The sequence below is a fragment of the Canis aureus genome, chromosome 11 (assembly GCF_053574225.1).
Source record: "Canis aureus isolate CA01 chromosome 11, VMU_Caureus_v.1.0, whole genome shotgun sequence".
NCBI lineage: Eukaryota > Metazoa > Chordata > Mammalia > Carnivora > Canidae > Canis > Canis aureus.
Genome location: NC_135621.1, coordinates 46,973,118 through 46,990,179, shown reverse-complemented (window position 1 = coordinate 46,990,179; position 17,062 = coordinate 46,973,118). Strand labels below are relative to the sequence as shown.

The following is a 17,062-nucleotide window of genomic DNA, read 5'->3' as shown; positions in this document are numbered from 1 at the left end:
TCTGACTCTTGATTTCAGGGTTGTGAGTTCAGTCCCCATGTTGGGCATGGAGCCTACTTAAAAACAACAAGAACTGAACCAGATGGAGATTCTGGAGTTGAAGAATAAAATAACTGGTATGAAGAATTCACTAGAGGACCACATCACTAGTTGTTCACCATTGGAAGACAGAATTAATAAACTTGAAGATAGAGTGGTAGAGATTATGCATTTCATTTTTAAAAAAAGATTTGAGTTAGAAAATGAGAATGAGTGGAGGGAGGCTAGAGGGAGAGAATCTTCGAGCAGACTCTTCACTGAGTGTGGAGCCCTACATGGGACTCCATCCCACAACCCTGAGATCACAAGCTGAGCTGAAAGCAAGAGTTGGACACTTAACCAACTGAGCCACCCAGGCACCCCAAGATTATGCATTCCAAATGATAAGGGAGGTGGGGGGAAATGAAAACAGAGCTTCAGAGAAATTTGGGATATCATTAAACATACCAACATACATATAGTACAAGTACCAGCAGGTGAGGAGAAAGGAACAGAAAAAAATATGAGAAGAAATAATGTCTGAAAACTTCCCAAATTTGATGAAAAATAATCTATACATTTAAGAAACATAGGAAACTCCAGTAGCATAAATATAAAGAGGTTCATATCCAAGCACATCATAGTAAAAGATGGTAAAAGAGAAAATCTTAAAAGCAACAAGGGAAAAATGAGATTGGACCAGAAAATCCCAGTAAGGTTAACAGTGGACATCCCCTAGACATGATGGAGGTGGGATGGAGAAGACAGGGGGATGGTGTATTCAAAGTCCTGAAAGGACAAAAACCCCATCAACCAAGGACCTTATATCCAGCAAAACTGCCTCTTAGTAATGTGAATGAAAGATGTTTTAAAATTAAAACAAAAAAAAAAAAAAGGAATTTGTTGTTAGCAGACCTGTCTTACAGGACATTTAAAGGAAGTTCTTGCTGACAACAAATGACCACAGACGGTGGTTCAGATCCATATGAGGACACCGAGAATGCCAGGATTGGTTATTATATAAAAGACAGTATAAATGTGTGTCTCTCCCCCTTTCTTCTTTTAGCTGATTTAAAAAGCAATTTTATTAAATGATATGAATACAATTATATTGTTGGGACTGTAACATTTAGAAGAGTAATGTATTTGTCAATAATAGCATAAAGGAGGCAAAGGGGAGCAAAGCTTTCTTGGAGTAAGGAAATTACACTGTGTTAGGTAACTTGAATCCACAGGATAAAAGGAAGAGAACCAGAAATAGTAAATAAGAAGGTTAATATTTCAAACTCTGTAAATACACACTTGCTTTCCTTCTCTCAGCTTCTTTAAAGATTTTTTTTTTGAGAGGGGGGAGGGTGCACATCTGAGTGGGGGTAGGGAAGAGGTAGAGAGGGAGACAGAATCGCAATCAGGCTCCACACTCAGCGCAGAGCCTGATGTCAGGTTTAGTCTCATAACCCTGAGATCATGACCTGAGCCAAAATCAAGAGTTGGACGTCTAGCTGACTGAGCCACCCTGGTGCCCTGCCCTCACCTTCTTTAAAGACTTGAAGTAATAGTAAAGAAATAGTGACAATATGTTTTTGGGTTTCTAATATATATAGATAATGATACATGTAACAATAATTGAACAAAAAGGAAAAGGGAATAGAACTGCATAGAAGGAATGTTGTCTTGTCTTACTGGAATTGTGTGGATAAAGTAATTAAAGGTCACACTAGAAAATATCACTTAATGCAGAGGAGAACAATAAATGGGGAAGAGACAAACAAAAAAGACAGAGATGCCTGTGCTCTTGCTCTTGTTCAGATTTTTTTTTTTTTTAAGATTTTATTTATTTATTCATGAGAGACACAGAGAGAGGCAGAGACATAAGAGAGGGAGAAGCAGGCTCCCTGCAGGGAACCTGATACGGGACTTGATCCCAGGACTCCAGGATCATGCCCTGAGCCGAAGGCAGACGCTCAACCACTGAGCCCCCCAGGTGCTCCCAGATGGTTTTTTATTATACAGGTACAAACTAGATATTTGAATTTGACTTTCTTTAATTCTGCATGAAAAAAATTTTATCGGCCTTTCCTAGAGAGAGCCCTCATCTGGCTCCGATTTATTCTAGGTCTTTTTGTCAAAGATATATTTTAAATGTTGCATTCAGGCCTGACCTGAAGGTTGTAAAGATATAGAGAGCAGGTGTGGGGAGTGAGAGAGAAGCTTGGGGCCTGGGATTGAGGTTTCCTGGCTCTGGTACTGAGTTATGACCTTCAACTGGTCATTTTTCCATCTCTGACATTGGATGTCAAATGTTAAAAGATTGCCCTGAGCACTCAATGAGATAATGACTGGTTAGTGCTTGACCATAGGCTCCCCCCATCCCCATCCCAGCAGGTCAGTTGCCCAGAGGGGAGAGAAGGGATTCAGGTTCTCTGCCTCAGTGTGAGGATACTGCACCTCCTGCAAGCAGAAATGGGAGGGTCATTTTAGGACCTCTGGTCCTTGACTTCCTACTGGCAGCTGCCACCAACTCAGATGCTGGACTTGGGCATTGCATTAGATTAGAGGACTAATTTGTCCCTCCCACCGCCATTCATATGTTGAAGTCCTGATGCCCCAGTGTGTCTATATTTGGACATAGCCTCTCTAAAGAGGTAATTAAGGTTAAATGAAGTCATAAGGGCAGGGCTCTGATCCAGTACAGCTAGTACCCTTAGTAGAAGAAGAGACACAGAGGAGGGGCTCACAGATGAAAGGCCATGTGAGGACACAGCAAGAAGGCAGCCATCTACATGCCCTGTAGAGAGGCCTCAGGAGATACCAACCTGCTAGCACCTGAGTTTTGGACCTCCAGTCTCCAGTACTGTGAGAACTTAGGTTTCTGTTGTTTAAGCCACCCAGTGCGTGGTGTTTTGTTTAAGCAGCTGGAACATCCTAACACATCTGTCTAGTGTGTTCTTTCTTGATACCCACCAGCATTACTGAAGCTTTGACCCACTGAGGAACTGGGGAGGCAGTCCAACTCAAAATGTGTAAGCATGAAAGATAATTACAAATAAGGCTGTTTTGGAGATTGTTTTCTCTCTGTCCTCCTCCTGTTAATGATCAGCTGGGTGACAGAAGCCATTTAAGTGGTGCTGTCAACCTGCCAGAGGGGACTGTGGCTCTGGTTGGTGTTACCCAATGCCAGGTATGTGTTGGATTTTGGTCTCCTCCCTGTTTTCCCCCCGAAACAGTAGTGGTGGATAATCACATGGTATTTTTAGAACTGCTTTGCAGTTTCTCTGTGCAAACCTTTCCCTGGGTACATGGTTTAATCCTCTCATCCAGCCTTGTTTAAGATCTGCAGAGTACTATATTTATTTGACTTTCTTTGAAATTTCCAAGCTTTTCAGAATGTTGCTGCAAGAAGTCTGATGCTTACAGAACTCTAGAACTTATACCTTAGAAGGCTTAGCCACTGGTATGTTTGTAGGCATTCTTATGACTTCTCTCTCCCCTTTTTTCCTAGACCTTCTAGGGCAGGGCAGCTAACAACCCCCTTGGAATTAGTGTCAGAAAGTCCTTTTTTTTTTTTTTTAAATGAATCTTGTATTTGTTGGTTTGTTTGTTTATTTTAAAATATTTTATTTATTTATGAGAGACACAGAAAGAGAGGCAGAGACACGGGCAGAGGGAGAAGCAGGCTCCCTGCAAGCAGCCCGATGAGTTACTCGATCTTGGATCCTGGGATCATGCCCTGAGCTGAAGGCAGACACTCAACTGCTGAGCCACCCAGGCGTCCCATAAACTTTGTTTTTTAGATCAGTTTTAGATTCATAGCCAAGTTGTACAGAAAGTACAGAGAGTTCTCATACACCCCTGGTCTCCACACAGTCTTTTGATTGTGCCCTTGTGATCTTCCAAGGACAGTTGGGGAGAGTCTCCTTTCTAGAGAAGCAGTAAGTTTCTTTTCTTTCTTTCTTTTTTTTTTTTTTTTAAGATTTATTTATTTATTTATTCATGAGAGATACAGAGAGAGAGGCAGAGACACAGGCAGAGGGAGAAGCAGGCTCCATGCAGGAAGCCCAATGTGGGACTCGATCCCCGGGCTCCGGGATCACGCCCTGAGCCAAAGGCAGACGCCCAACCATTGAGCTACCCAGGCATCCCAGAGAAGCTGTAAGTTTCTAAGCTACATCAGTTATTTTCAGTGATCAGGTGGAGGGTGAGGGTGACAATCTGCCTGCCTCAGTCTTTGACTTGAATGTAACTTGGGCCTGGCACCCAGTAGACTGTCCCTGTGTCTGCTGTGGGCCCAGTGGAGCCACAAGAGAGGCCCTTGGCAGGCCCGGATCTAATTACTGGGGAAACCTTCCTACTCCTCACAACCTCAGGCTGTCTCATTCTCCAGAAAGAATGTGTCATTTAAAGATTTAAATGCTGACTGCTATCTTTTTAAAGCATTTTTTGCCTTTCTGTCTCATCTGACCCTTAGCAAGGCTTTGTGTCACTTAAATTTTATTTAGTAACCTTTGGTCTACAAAGCCTTCACATCCACACTTTCTTAATTGAGATTTGCAACAAATCTAAAGTGAGACTGTCTCCCCAGCTTAATGACAGGGGATGCAGGTTTAGAGTCAAGCCTTTCCACAGTGAAACAGCTGGCTGGTCGTTGGGGATGGAGATGGGATGGCGTGTTCCATGCAGTCTGCTCTAGGCCCAGTGTCCTAAAGGGGACATGTCTGCTTCTGGAGGGATGGGTGTAAGCCTTATATCTGAATAATTAAATGCGTTTTATATATATACGAAAAAATACTTAACTGGTTCAAATATTACATGTAAATTTAAAGAAATTATTTAAAGAAAATTCCTTTTTTATTTAAAGAAAAATCTATAACTGTCAGTGTAAGGTCACAGTAGAAGTCATAATCCCTGTGTGCCTGCCATTTGGGAAGTACCCAATATCTGTGCTAACCTGTAAGATGACCAGGGAAACCAGAGTCCTGCTGTCTGTCCCAGCCTTGCTAGTTCTCCACGGCATATCCTCTCTGACACAGGGAGCAATGATTCTCTGTGGCTGAGGCAGGCTTTGTTGTGAGGAGCAAATGACAGAGCAGAATGAACACAATTTAGACCATTTAGGGCACTCTAGCAGTGTAGATAGTAAACGAGGGATTAAAGGGAGGAGGGGCTGCATCCGTCAGAGGGAATGCCGAAGTGCCCAGAGTTGGTGGTGGTCCTGAGATCTGATGGCTGAATTAAAACCTAAAGCAGACCAAGAGCCCAACAGCTTCGACTCTACACAAGTTATGTTTCAATGACATTTCTTTGCCCCTTATTTGTGTTTGATAAATATGCTGATGTACCAGGCGCTGCTTAGCCAAGCAATGATAGGAGAATTCTGGCCTGATGCAGGGTATCTCTGGTCTGATCCAAGACCTCAGTTGTCTTCATGTATCTGTGCCTGCTCTCTTCCTGCATGGTATTCTGAAAAGATGTGAGTGTGTTCACACCTGCCTGATGGGTGTACATCTGGCCCCTATATAAAAGTCCAGTCCTCATTGACCCCTAGTGATGGGCTGGATAAGAGTCCTGGGAGTGTTAGGTGATACCTGTCTGGGGCTGGCCGAGTTCTCCAGATGAGAACATTGCATGTGGTGGAGGCCTACCCCTCTGACTCTATTGTCAGCGCCTTGGCCTGTGCTGAAGGAGGCAGGACCCAAAGCTGGCTGGCAGGAGGGCTTGAGGTGGCTTAGGAAATGTATGTCCTACATCCTGGCTTCCAGTTTTTTAGTTTTTCTACAGATCTCTTCTAGTGGGAGATGGGAGCAGTTCTAGAAAGTAAATTTTGAAGACACATTTTCCCTAGTCCCTTTATTACTTAGAGAATGTTAACAAGAATGTTAAAGAAAAAAAAAAGTGAAAGCACAAGTAGAGATTTTAATTAGTTTTCGTTGTTACTGCTCTTGGTGATGGCAATTTTATATATGATATATGACAAGGAGGCATTTTATGGGGGCCTTTGTTCCCAGTGTGTTCTTCACATTTCAAAACTTAGCTGCAGATTTGGGAGAAAAACCAAGTAATGGCAAACGTACTTCTTGACATTTTCCTTGTTATTGCACAGATAGCCTGACTGGTTAGCATCCTCTTTCTAAAGAAAAGCACAACCAGCTTAGGAATCTTTCTGGAACAAGGCCACAGAAAAAGGGAAGATGTTCCTGGCAACTTTGTGTAGCAGCCTCACTACTGCTCGGCTTAGGGTGAGGTTATTTGGGTGAGCCCCCTTACAGGGGGAAGATGACCCTGGACTAAGGTGTTTGTGATAGACCTGAATTGCTTGGCCTCTTCAGTTACCAAGTGGTGTTAGTTCTTTTTGTGGTTGTTGATGTCATTGGGTTTTATTTTATTTACAGAATTGAACAGTGCTTCTTTCCAGATAGTGGCATGTCCTAGCTTTAGGTTTAATTGTTGTGATGACAGAGTGACCTTTGGAACGCCCTGGAGACCTGCCAAGACAGGAGAGTTGTTTTTCAAGTGTCTGTTGTAGATGTTGCCCATCCCTTCTATGTCAGGTGCCATCTTGCCCCAGCTTACCCAGGTAAGCAAGAGGTTTGTTCTCAAAAGCCCAGTAGGAGAGTTTAAGAAAGTACCAAGATTTTTCCTAGAGGGTTCTTCATGCCTACTAGCTGAAGCCCAGCTCTGTGGTCTAGTGTGAGTGGCTACCTCGAATTGACCCTGCCTGGTTCTCTAGTCTGTTCTCTCTGTCCCTTAGAATGCTGGGCTTCCCTGGTCCCTGAATTAATTGTCCTTGAGTGTGCCTGTGCCTTTTAAAGTCATATCTGTCCATGCTTGTCTGGATCATCTTTGACCAGACTTACCTCCCTCACAAGCCTAGGGCATGCATTTCATTTTGTCTTGTCTGAATGTCTTACTCCTTTGTTACACTGTGGGTCATTTCTGACTCACCTGTGTGTCCCCTTTAAGTATCTGGCTTGGCACCTCTTGAATGAATGAATGAATGAACAACTGCAGTTTAGATTACAGGCCTCCATGAACACTCCTGTCAGCAAATGTTGCTGGTCATTGGTGGGCCAGGCTTGCCAGATGAGCACAGAGACCTCCCTAGAGCTCCTCTCTGTCCTCTGCCCCCTGCGCCCTGGTTCTTCCTCTGTTGGCCTAATCTTCACTGGTGGTTGGGAAGGTGTGCCATGGCAGGTGTTGCTGTTGAGTACGAGGACACCAAGTGTCAGTAGGTGCCTCTTCCTGCCCAATTGAACTCACTCACTGCTCCAGGCCACACATGTGAAGGCTGTGAAGGGAAAACACTGATTAGTGAGAAAGCCCTGGCACCCCTTCTCACCCCGTTAACCAGAGGCAATCCTAGGGAGGGATGCTGATTTCTTCAGCTTTGGTCATGCACTCTCCTCCTTACAAGGAAGAACACATGGGAGAAATAGGTGAAAGAAAGGACTTTCTTTGGTGCCAGACTAACTTGCAGCTGATCAGCCAAAAAGCTGGTTTCCCTATCTCAATCCTACCATATCACATTGTCAGAGAAAACACACACACACACACACACACACACACACACACAAACAACCACCAAGAAAACCCAAACCAACCAAATAATGCAACTGAGTTAGCTAAAACTGTAAAACCTTTTCTCCAGAGAAGTCTCATGTAAAAATCGGGACTGCTTGCTTTTTATTTTATATGAAAATATGGAACACAAAAATCCTTTCAGTGTTTCTCTACATGCTCCACCCAACAGTGATTATTTAAAACAGCATTTCTCTCTTGCATCTCAAGTAAGCTGATAACATACCATTTTGCCAGAGATTTACATATGGTAAAGCTTACAGAATGTGTGACCCACTTTGTTTCCAAGGTATGTAAAGACAGACTTCTCTCCCTAATTTTGGTTTGTTGGTGCAGAAGCCAAAATCAGCCTGGTTGGGTGCTGCCCACTTGGAGGCCTTGGGCAAGTCATCCTTAGTCTCCTGGCTTATTGCCTTGTTCCAGAAATAACTTTGTCCTCCCAGCATTTCATTGATCTGTGGTTGTTGCTTCACATTTATAGCCCTTTATGGAATTTTGTGGCTACTCAGAAAGCTTTATATTCTCTTGTGAAACCAACCTTGACACTTCTGAATTAGAAAACAAGCTTTCCTAGTGATTATAAAAATAAACTGAATCCTCCCAACTCATCATCTGAAACACATTGGAACTTTGAAATTATTGTCAGTCCTGCTCTGTAAACAGTCTAGAAGGAAATCATGTATCAGGAGTGAGCCTCTAAGTGCCTCTTCGGGCCCATGTACCATCCTGCTGAAGGTGCTGAAGTGAGGATGGTAAAGGGTTCAACAGGAGCAAGGGGGAGGTACTGGGGCACTGTGCATGTGGTTGGATAGGAAACTCTGCATGGCGGATGCTGGCATGTAGATGCCCGAATTTGAAGTAAACCTATAGCTATCATATTAGATAAGCCCTAGGAGCTGGATCCTTCTTTGTTTTCTCAAAGCTCCATTGGAATTAGCATGGAGTTTTGAAAGTTGCCTGAGTATTTGGTTCTAGTAAACAGAACCAAAGCCTGGCTTCATGGTTGCTCACTGACCTGGCATAATCCTGGAGCTTCCCATCCTGAAAAGGCTCAGGCAGCCTCAGGCTTGGATCTCACTAACCTCTCTGGGAGCTGGTGTGGGTGCCCAGCTTCCCTTCCAGGAGTGCATTTTGCTGTTAGGTTAACAAAAAGTACCAGCAAAGGGGCACATGGGTGGCTCAGTTGGTTGAGTGTTCGACTCTTGATTTCGGCTCACGTCATGATCTCGAGAGTCCTGAGATTGAGCCCGGTGTCAGGCTCCATGCTCAGCAGGGAGTCTGCTTGAGATTCTCTCTCCCTTTGCCCCTTCTGCTGCTTGCAATCTCTCTCTCTCTCTCTCTCAAATAAATACATAAATCTTTAAAACGTACCAGCAGGTCTTTGGGACTGTAGGATCTCCCAAGTAGGCTAACCTTGGTTAAGGCCTGTGTTTCTCTACACAGGGACTGCCATTTTAATGTGTATAGCCACTGTCCTGAGTAGTGAGCTGGTTCATTTCCTTGTACTGCTTCCGTTGACAAACCTCAATGAGGACGTGGGAGTTTCTGTAAAGAGAGGGAGGATGCATGTTTTATTCTTGAATTGTGGAATATGTGTCATCAGTGTGAGCTGGGGACAGCATGTTAACTGTTTCCCAAAGCCCCTTGACATATTCTTTATTTACTATAAACCAGGATATTCTACAGTGAATAAATAAAACCTGTTGGGAACATTAAAGAGAAAGGAAGAAATTTAAAAAGCCACAGTAGTTGTAGAAAAAGAGTGGAGGAACCTCTACTAATCGGGTTAACATGTCACCACAGAAACTACGTGTTGAGTCATGACTTACTGGTTCAGGGGTTCCCATCTACTTTTCTATTGAAACATATCACAGTATTTATGTAAGTCCTGTCTCCACCATCAATTATAGAACATTATATATGTATATATTTTTTTAACTTTAGTATTAATATAGTTGACTAGGTTTTGTCTTTCTACCCTATTCATAAAGTTTTGTGTTTTTTAGTTTTATTTTGCCCCTCCCCCCAGTTTTGTAGGCTTTAAAATTTCTTTTGAAATATTTTAACAAAATATTGATAATATTTTTTTGAGGTACTTAATTTCAGCTTATGTAGAGGAAATCAAACATCAATGATGTAACACAAGAAGTCCTCCCCCATCCTGAAGTTCTCTCTTCTGCCTTCTCGAGGAAGGTCCATTTCCTCTCCAATCTGTAGCTTAACATGAAGGCTGGAGTTTGGGTTAGAGAAGAGACTTTGTGACCACACAAGCCTTGTAAAGACGTGGGTGGGGGTGGAAAGGAAAAAATGGTGTTTGTCTTGGATCTGAAATGTTTTCTTCCTAGGGGTCCTGTAAAGAGGTGGAGGGAAGAAAGTAATATTCTAATAAACATTGTAAAATTAAAATAATATATGTGCAGGGCGCCTGGTTGGCTCAGTTGGTTAAGCATCTACCTTTGGCTCAGGTCATGATCCTAGAGTCCTGGGATCGAGCCCTACATTGGCTCGCTGCCCAGTGGGGAGTCTGCTTCTCCCTCTCTGTCCCTCTGGCTGCTGCTCCCCCTGCTTGTGCTCTCTCTTTTGCGGTCTCTCTCAAATAAAATCTTTAAGAAAAAATATATGTGAAAGCACTTAAAAAATGAGGAACTAGCCAAGGGAAAGGATTGTGCCTTTTACCTGAATCTGGTTGTAGTTTGAATTAATGGGCCCTGCAGGCTGTTTTGCTTGTTGGAAAGTGTGCAGGACAGTGAAGGGTTGGCTCATTGGCTCAGGTCCTGACTTTGCTCCAAGGCTCATGACCTTGAAGAAGCTCGGGTCCCTTGTAGGCCTGACTTCCATCTGTCCAGCAGCCCAGGGCAGGGGGGCGTGAGGAGGGGGAACCAGGGGGGGCAGGCGGCACTTGCCAGCGGAATTGTTGCTCCTGCTCACAGGGCTGGGCTGCCCTTGAGGGTTTTCCACCTGAGGCATCTCTGGACAGGGTGTTTCTTTCCCTGGATACCAGATGAGGCAGGTGAGCGGCCAGAGGCATCTGAGGCTGGGCACTTGTCTCCTTTCTTGACCTTCTACTCCTGTGAGCTGGAAACATGATGAGAAACTCCAGTAGCAGCAGATATGCCTGGAGGAGCATAAGGCTATGTGACCAGACTGAAGGGAGGGAGGACAGACGGTGCTCTTCACGCGGGGAAGTGTTGCAGCCACTGTCTGGTTTGCCACCTTAGTGGCCCATAGCAGGAGCCCTTCACTGTGGAGACTCAAAGAAGGTGACCGGCATCTTCAGTATTGCATTTTTACACAGTGAGCCATAAAATTATGTTTTGCACTTTTTTCCCCTGTAACCCTCTTGATGTCATGAGGGAGCAAAACCACATGTCCCGCCATCTGGGACCCTGAGACTCCTTGTTCATGGTCCAGGGAGGTGTCAACATATCTCCCCTCATCTGCCCTGCTTGACAACTCATGTTTCTGGGGAATGGTGGCTGCTGGCCATTGTTATTTTGACCACATAGCTGCTGTGTAAACTAAGTGGCCTTTGTGGGCAGGAGAGGCCCCCTGGGGTCAGTCAGTTGTGTTTATGTGACAGTTTCTTTTTTTTTTTGAAGATATTTATTTATTCATGAGAGACACCGAGAGAGGTAGAGACATAGGCAGAGGGAGAAGCAGGCTCCCTGCCGGAAGCCCAATGTGGGGCTCGATCCCAGGACCTGGGGATCACATCCTGAGCCAAAGGCAGACACTCAACCACTGAGTCACCCAGGTGCCCCTGTGTGAGGATTTCTGTGGCCACACCTGCCTCATCATGTTATTATAAACGTGAGTTCATTTATGTCCAGGTCTTGTAGTTGATGTATAGATCTCTTTTAATTTTATAGTAGTTGAAGAGCTCCGAGAAGAGAGAGTTTGTACCTCATTTTATGTTTATGTTATCTATTTTAAACAATATGAGAAACATTTACTTAACAGTGGGAGTTCTTCAACTTTTTTAAAGTTTGAGGACAACTTGCTACAGAATCTCTCCATTTGGATCCTAAAAGTTGTGGTGAGTTGTGAGGATTCCCTCCAGCCTCCCCCCTCACCCCTTTTGTGGGGATTCTCTCCCACCAAACTCATGGTCTCATGGGAGCACTCATGCTGCAGTGTGACCCCAGCCTCTGGCCTGGGTGCACCTGGCCCAAGTTATACCCTTGGAGTGCCTTCCCCAGAATGAGCTGCATGGGTAACTGAGGGAGAGTCCATGCATTCAGCCTCTTCAGTGGCTAGACCTAGGGAGTAAATTTGGGGGCTGTCGGCTGCCTTGACATCATCATGAGCACAGGTTCATTTTCAGGGAAGGGGAGAAAGACATGGGTAAACAGAGGAGAGCCCAGACAAATTGTGCTGCTGACATTGGGGTCCTTTGGCCAGTTAAGCCACTCCCATTCAAGTTTTATAAGTCAATCCTAAACCTTTATGACAGATGTGCTTTTTTGCTCAAACTCCTCTGAATTGGCTTCTCCAGGCTGCAGCACAAGTGTTCTGGCTGTCGAGTATGATGTTTTGGCCATGATAGCAGGAGTACCCAGAACCTGCCCTCACCATGATGGCCTCTTCACTGAATCCTTAGGAACAGTGGGGTGAATGGACATACTGTCAGGGCAAGGCACTGGGAGTTGCTGTAGCTGGGTGTAAGCCACCACCCCTGGGAGGGCACGTGCTCTTTGCACTGTGATACTGAAAAACGTTAAGCAGCTGTAGCCACACCCCTCCCACCACTCCTTGGGGTAAAAGGACAGATCCCTTGGAAAGGGGAGAGGGGAGAGAAGCAGAGCCAGGTGGCATCTGCCCTGGTGGCTGAAGAAAGTCAGGGCCCAGCTTCCAGGGGGCCAGCTCTGGTGGAGGGACTGGTGGAAGCAGGCACCAGGCCAGACGTTATAGTGTTGGGTTTGAGCAGGGGAAAAAAAAAGGGGAAGAGAAAGAGCAGTCTCAGGCAGTGAATGGGTCACACCCAGCTGATCGTTAGGGCTCAGGTCCCCAACCCAGCTCTAGAAGAGCCAGAGAGTTCTTACTTGCTGCATCTCCTGGAACCAAGCTTCGAGTAAGTGCCCTGGATGTAGGGAGCATCTCGTCTGAGATGCTGTCTTCCTTCATTGGCAGGTTGGTCCTTTGCAGACCTACAGTTGGAGTTAAGCTAACCCATGGGTCACGGGGAAGCTGTTGTCCTCATCTCTTTGATTGTTAGTTCTCCGGGAGCCGTATGTCTTCACTGACAGGGGGAACTGATATACACTGGATACAGTTCTTTTACACAGCTACTTAGGAATTTCTCTGGCGCTCCTGAGAGGCCTTCCTGGCTGACATATAGGTGAACTTTCAGTTAATTGTGTGAGGGCTTCAAGTGGCCAAGCTGACAATGGAGAAAGACATGAGACTTGTCAAAGTCATGGACATTTCTAGGAGAGAGAAGAATGCGTTGACACTGGTGTGCATTGTCTTCAGTAATAAACAGGCAGCTCTTACAATAGAATACAGTGATTAGTGCTTCCATTATCTTTGCTTGTGCTACTCTGGTAAACTTCTGTGGCAGTCAAGTGACAAATGAAGCCTGGTGCATGGGAGTGAGAGGACTGAATCAATACTGGGTTGATTCCCACCGAGAAAGAGCCTCCAGAATCCCTGGTTCTAGCACCTGGGGCACCCCTGCCAGTTAAGGGGACAGCCCTTCCACGAGGGAGGGTTTGGGAACATGTTTTACCAGCACCAGTGTGGTCCTCAGATTGTCCTCCATTCATGTTTCTGTTGCAATTCTGGTCATGCATTTCCTGACCAAGTCCCCCTGTTCATCTTTGTGTCCTTAAGGCCTGGTCCGTGAGAGACCCTTGTTGAAGAGATTGTCCATTTATAGAGAAGAAACAGCATGAAGCGTAGAAGGAAAAAAACGTGCTTAAGAAAAGTGGCTTAAGAGATGTGGGGTGTGGGAGGGCTCAGAACAGCAGAGGCCACCAGAAGACCCCTTGGTGCAGGCCCCCTTTCTGCATCTGCTGCCCGCATTTCTCCCATATAAGCACTTACTATTAACACATCTCTCTCATCTCCTGGATGTGAGCCCCCAAACCATGGTTTGCGCCTGTGTTGCTTGACACAAATCCTTCTACGCACTTTTTCAGGGTTACTTATTTTCACGCTAGTTCTAGCAGACAGTCCCCCAAAGTTCATGGCTTATATATGAGCCACAAGTCAGTTTTAAGCTGGACTGTCCCAAAGACCTTCTGAAGAGGCTGGTTTTTAGGAAGGACATACTGGAGGTGAGGCTACTGCCCTCTGCTGTATTCCAAGGAAGAGCAGCCTCTAAGAGGTTGGCTGACCAGGGAGGTCTAAACAGCAAGCAAGCCAGGTAGGAGCCAGATGAAGATGCTGGCAGAAAGGTTCCTGGCCTCTCCAGTGCCATGTAGAGACAGCTGCAGAGGGACTGTCAGAAACCAGGGCAGTGGGGCAGGGGTGCTGAGGCAGGCTGGAGTCTGGATGTGTGGGGAAGGTAGAGCGGAAGGATCACCGATGCATTGGGTGTGGGGTACAAGAGGCAGAGTAGTTGAGGAGCCGGCACTGATTTTGTTTCTCGGCTGGAGCAAGTGGAAGGATGGAGCTGCCATTGACTGAGATGGGAAAACGGGGGTGGAGTGGGGGGAGGTGGTGCTGGGGGGGAGCTGGAACCGTCTGGGCTTGTCCTGCTTCTGGGCCCTAGCCCCAGCTGAGGGGAATATGTGCGCACCCACCCAAGGTGACTGACTCCTCCCTTGGAGGCAGAGACATGCAGAATCTGGGTTAAGGCATTGTCTTATATCTGCTACCATATTCCTTAAATGGAGGAGGCAGGCTAGTTAATTAACTTGGGCCAACCCATTACCACTGCTGCCTGTTCTGCGTCACCAGCAGAGAACAGGGCTTGGGGAAGTGGAAAGCTGGAGAAAAAAGGTGGCCAAGTGCAGGCCCGGGGTGGGGGTGATTTGTGCATGCAGGTGACAACACACTCCAGCCACACACAGATCTCTGGCCTGACTTTCTGAGGCATTTTTGTCCTGCATTTTGCCACCGGCTGCCCTGGGTAGGTTTGCAGCACACTCATTGGTTAGCGGTGTTCTCACAGTCGGACACTTAGAGGCACAGTGAACCTCTTTCCTGGGTCCAAGGCCCTGTGCAGCACAGAGACTAAGAAGTGGAAGAACCTGGGTCCCTGGCTCAGAAGGGGAAGGAGGAAGCAGGCCTCCACAGAGGGAGGACTGTGGTGGGTGCTGGCCCTCAGAACAGGATCCTAATGGGTGTTCAGCCCCGAGGCACAGAGCAGCCACTCCTCTTCCCTGGGGGGCTGGGATGGGGTCCGACCCTGGAGCCCTTATATCAGCCAGCTTCTCATTTTACCATCGAGGAACTTGAGGCTCACAGAAGGTGCTTTGTGAAGGAGACGAGGCTCCCGGTGGCTGACCATTTCTGACACCCACCACACTGCCTTTTGGAATGGCGCTCCGTTCACCCATCCCTTCCCCACGGCAACCTTTGGGCCTGGGTGTTTGGTTTAGGTACCACGATCACTGTAAACTCTGTAAACTGAAGCACGGGCAAAGTGCTGTGGACCTGGGTGAAAAGTTCTGGCTGGAAAGTTGGGTAGAAATGTCAGTAAGCTCAGCTGGAGGGAAAGAAAGGCCTTCTCCAGGCTCATCGGTGGCCCCCTTAAAAGTGTGGCGTGGCACTAGACGCATTAGAGGCTAGGCAGAGCCAGGAGACTCGCATGCCCGATGCCAGTCTCTGCGCCAGGCTCTCTGTGGGGGTGTTACTCATCTCTTTACATCCTGGTGAGGTGGGTGTTGTTACTCCTGTTTTATGGATTGTGAAACCGAGGCTGAGGGGAGCTCAATAGGTTCCACCCAGCCCCCCCAGAGAGGGGAGTGACACTAACTGAGCAAGTACATAGCCTCCTGCACCCAGCTCCGGGCTTCCACAGGGTTGACCCGATGGTCTGGGTCACACAAGGGCAGGTGCTAAGAACCCTCTGTGGAGCAGGCTGTCCAGGACCTGCTGGGCTTGGGGCCAGAGGGACACTACAGGCCTTCCTGTCCTCTAGCCTTGTCTTCGTTCCTGCGGCATCGGGCCTTTCCTGCCCAGTTAATACCTGAGCCTTGGAGGCAGGCAGCATTCCTGGCTTTTTATGGTAAGGAGGCATCTTTGACTTTGTTTAAAAGATTAAGATCTTTTCTAGGCAGTTGGCTTGTTTGAAAGAGAAAAAGATGAAAGATCTGCTTGTTTCCACTAATCTCATGCATTTTAGGGTAGGGAGGGGCACAGAGGTGAAGCATCCAGCGGAGGAAGAAGTCCCCAAAATGGGCAAATTATGATCAAGGAACCCTTGCTGCTAAGTTCCAGCTTGGCCTAATTCCTGCTGCCCCTGCCTGCCAGAACCTGTGCCTCTGCTCTGCTTACAGTGGTTCATCCCACGTGTCACCCTTACCTGCTGTACACCAACTGGCGGTCTTCTCCACGGTTCAGCACCCTCCTAGGCTTTCTCAGCAGCCTGCTCAAGTTTGTGTTATTTAAGGAAGAATGCTTTTAGTGTGTCTCCCCACCCCAGTAGCACACTTCTCTGTTTACAACCATTCTGGCATTTCCTGTGCACCAAAACTTGACTCATTGCCCTTACATTTCTGGGATGTCATGTAGAGGCACACATTTATTCATTTATTCCATATATAAGCCAGAGCTTTCTGCTACCATTGCCTGCTGTTCTGGAATATTTAGAAGCCAGACCTTCCTGGTCCTTGCCCATCTACTGAATCTTCCTTTACTGGTAACTGACCTGGTCAGATGCCTGGGAACAGAACAGGAGCTGTTTTGGCACTGGACGCACTCACACACCAGATCTCCCTTTGCCTAGACAGGAGCCTCTGACTTGCCCTTGGCCATTCTGGAGATACTGCTCCTATTCCTCTGCACTGGCCTTGCCCATCCCTGTTTTCGTAGCCACCGTGGCTCTGGCCCATTCACTTTTTGTCATGGGCAGCTGTACCCCACCCACCCTGTGCCCAATTGAGGTTTGTGTCCATGTTGTAGTGTTTGTGTCCATGCTGTTGTTATTCTCTTATTTGCTGGGATTCAATGCATCCACGGCCCTGAAACCCCAAGGGTCCCAAGACGCCTCTTGGGTGTGGACCAGGTCTGAGTGGAGCCCTGGGTGGCCCCAATTCCCAGCTGGCTCCTGTTGGAATGAGGCTAACCTTGGGTGCCCGGTGGGAGAGATGGGTCTCTTTTTCTCTCCTGGTTGAACTAGCAGCTCTACAGTCACCTCAGAGAACTTGCTTTCTCAACATTAATGCCAGCTTCCATCCTAGCGTGTATCTGGGGTGGTGAGATCCAGGTCCAGCCAGGTGATATTGGGGTGGGGGAGGGACAGGAGAGATATCAAGGTGTCCTGAGCCTGATGTGGGATTAGAGGGGACAAAAGACTTTC

At 46.7% G+C, this 17,062-nt stretch overlaps 1 protein-coding gene across 14 annotated transcripts in view; it reads left to right on the top strand.

The window, feature by feature from the left end:
• INPP4A (inositol polyphosphate-4-phosphatase type I A) overlaps window positions 1-17,062 on the top strand; it is a 134,800-nt gene that overhangs the window by 54,047 nt on the left and 63,691 nt on the right. The window contains exon 1 of one of the 14 annotated variants that reach the window (XM_077915106.1): window positions 4,031-4,170. The exons of the other annotated variants lie outside the window; for them this stretch is intronic. The gene's annotated coding sequence lies outside the window, so the exon portion shown is untranslated. Of the gene's footprint in view, window positions 1-4,030; window positions 4,171-17,062 lie in introns of those variants that run through there. 14 annotated transcript variants of the gene reach the window in all.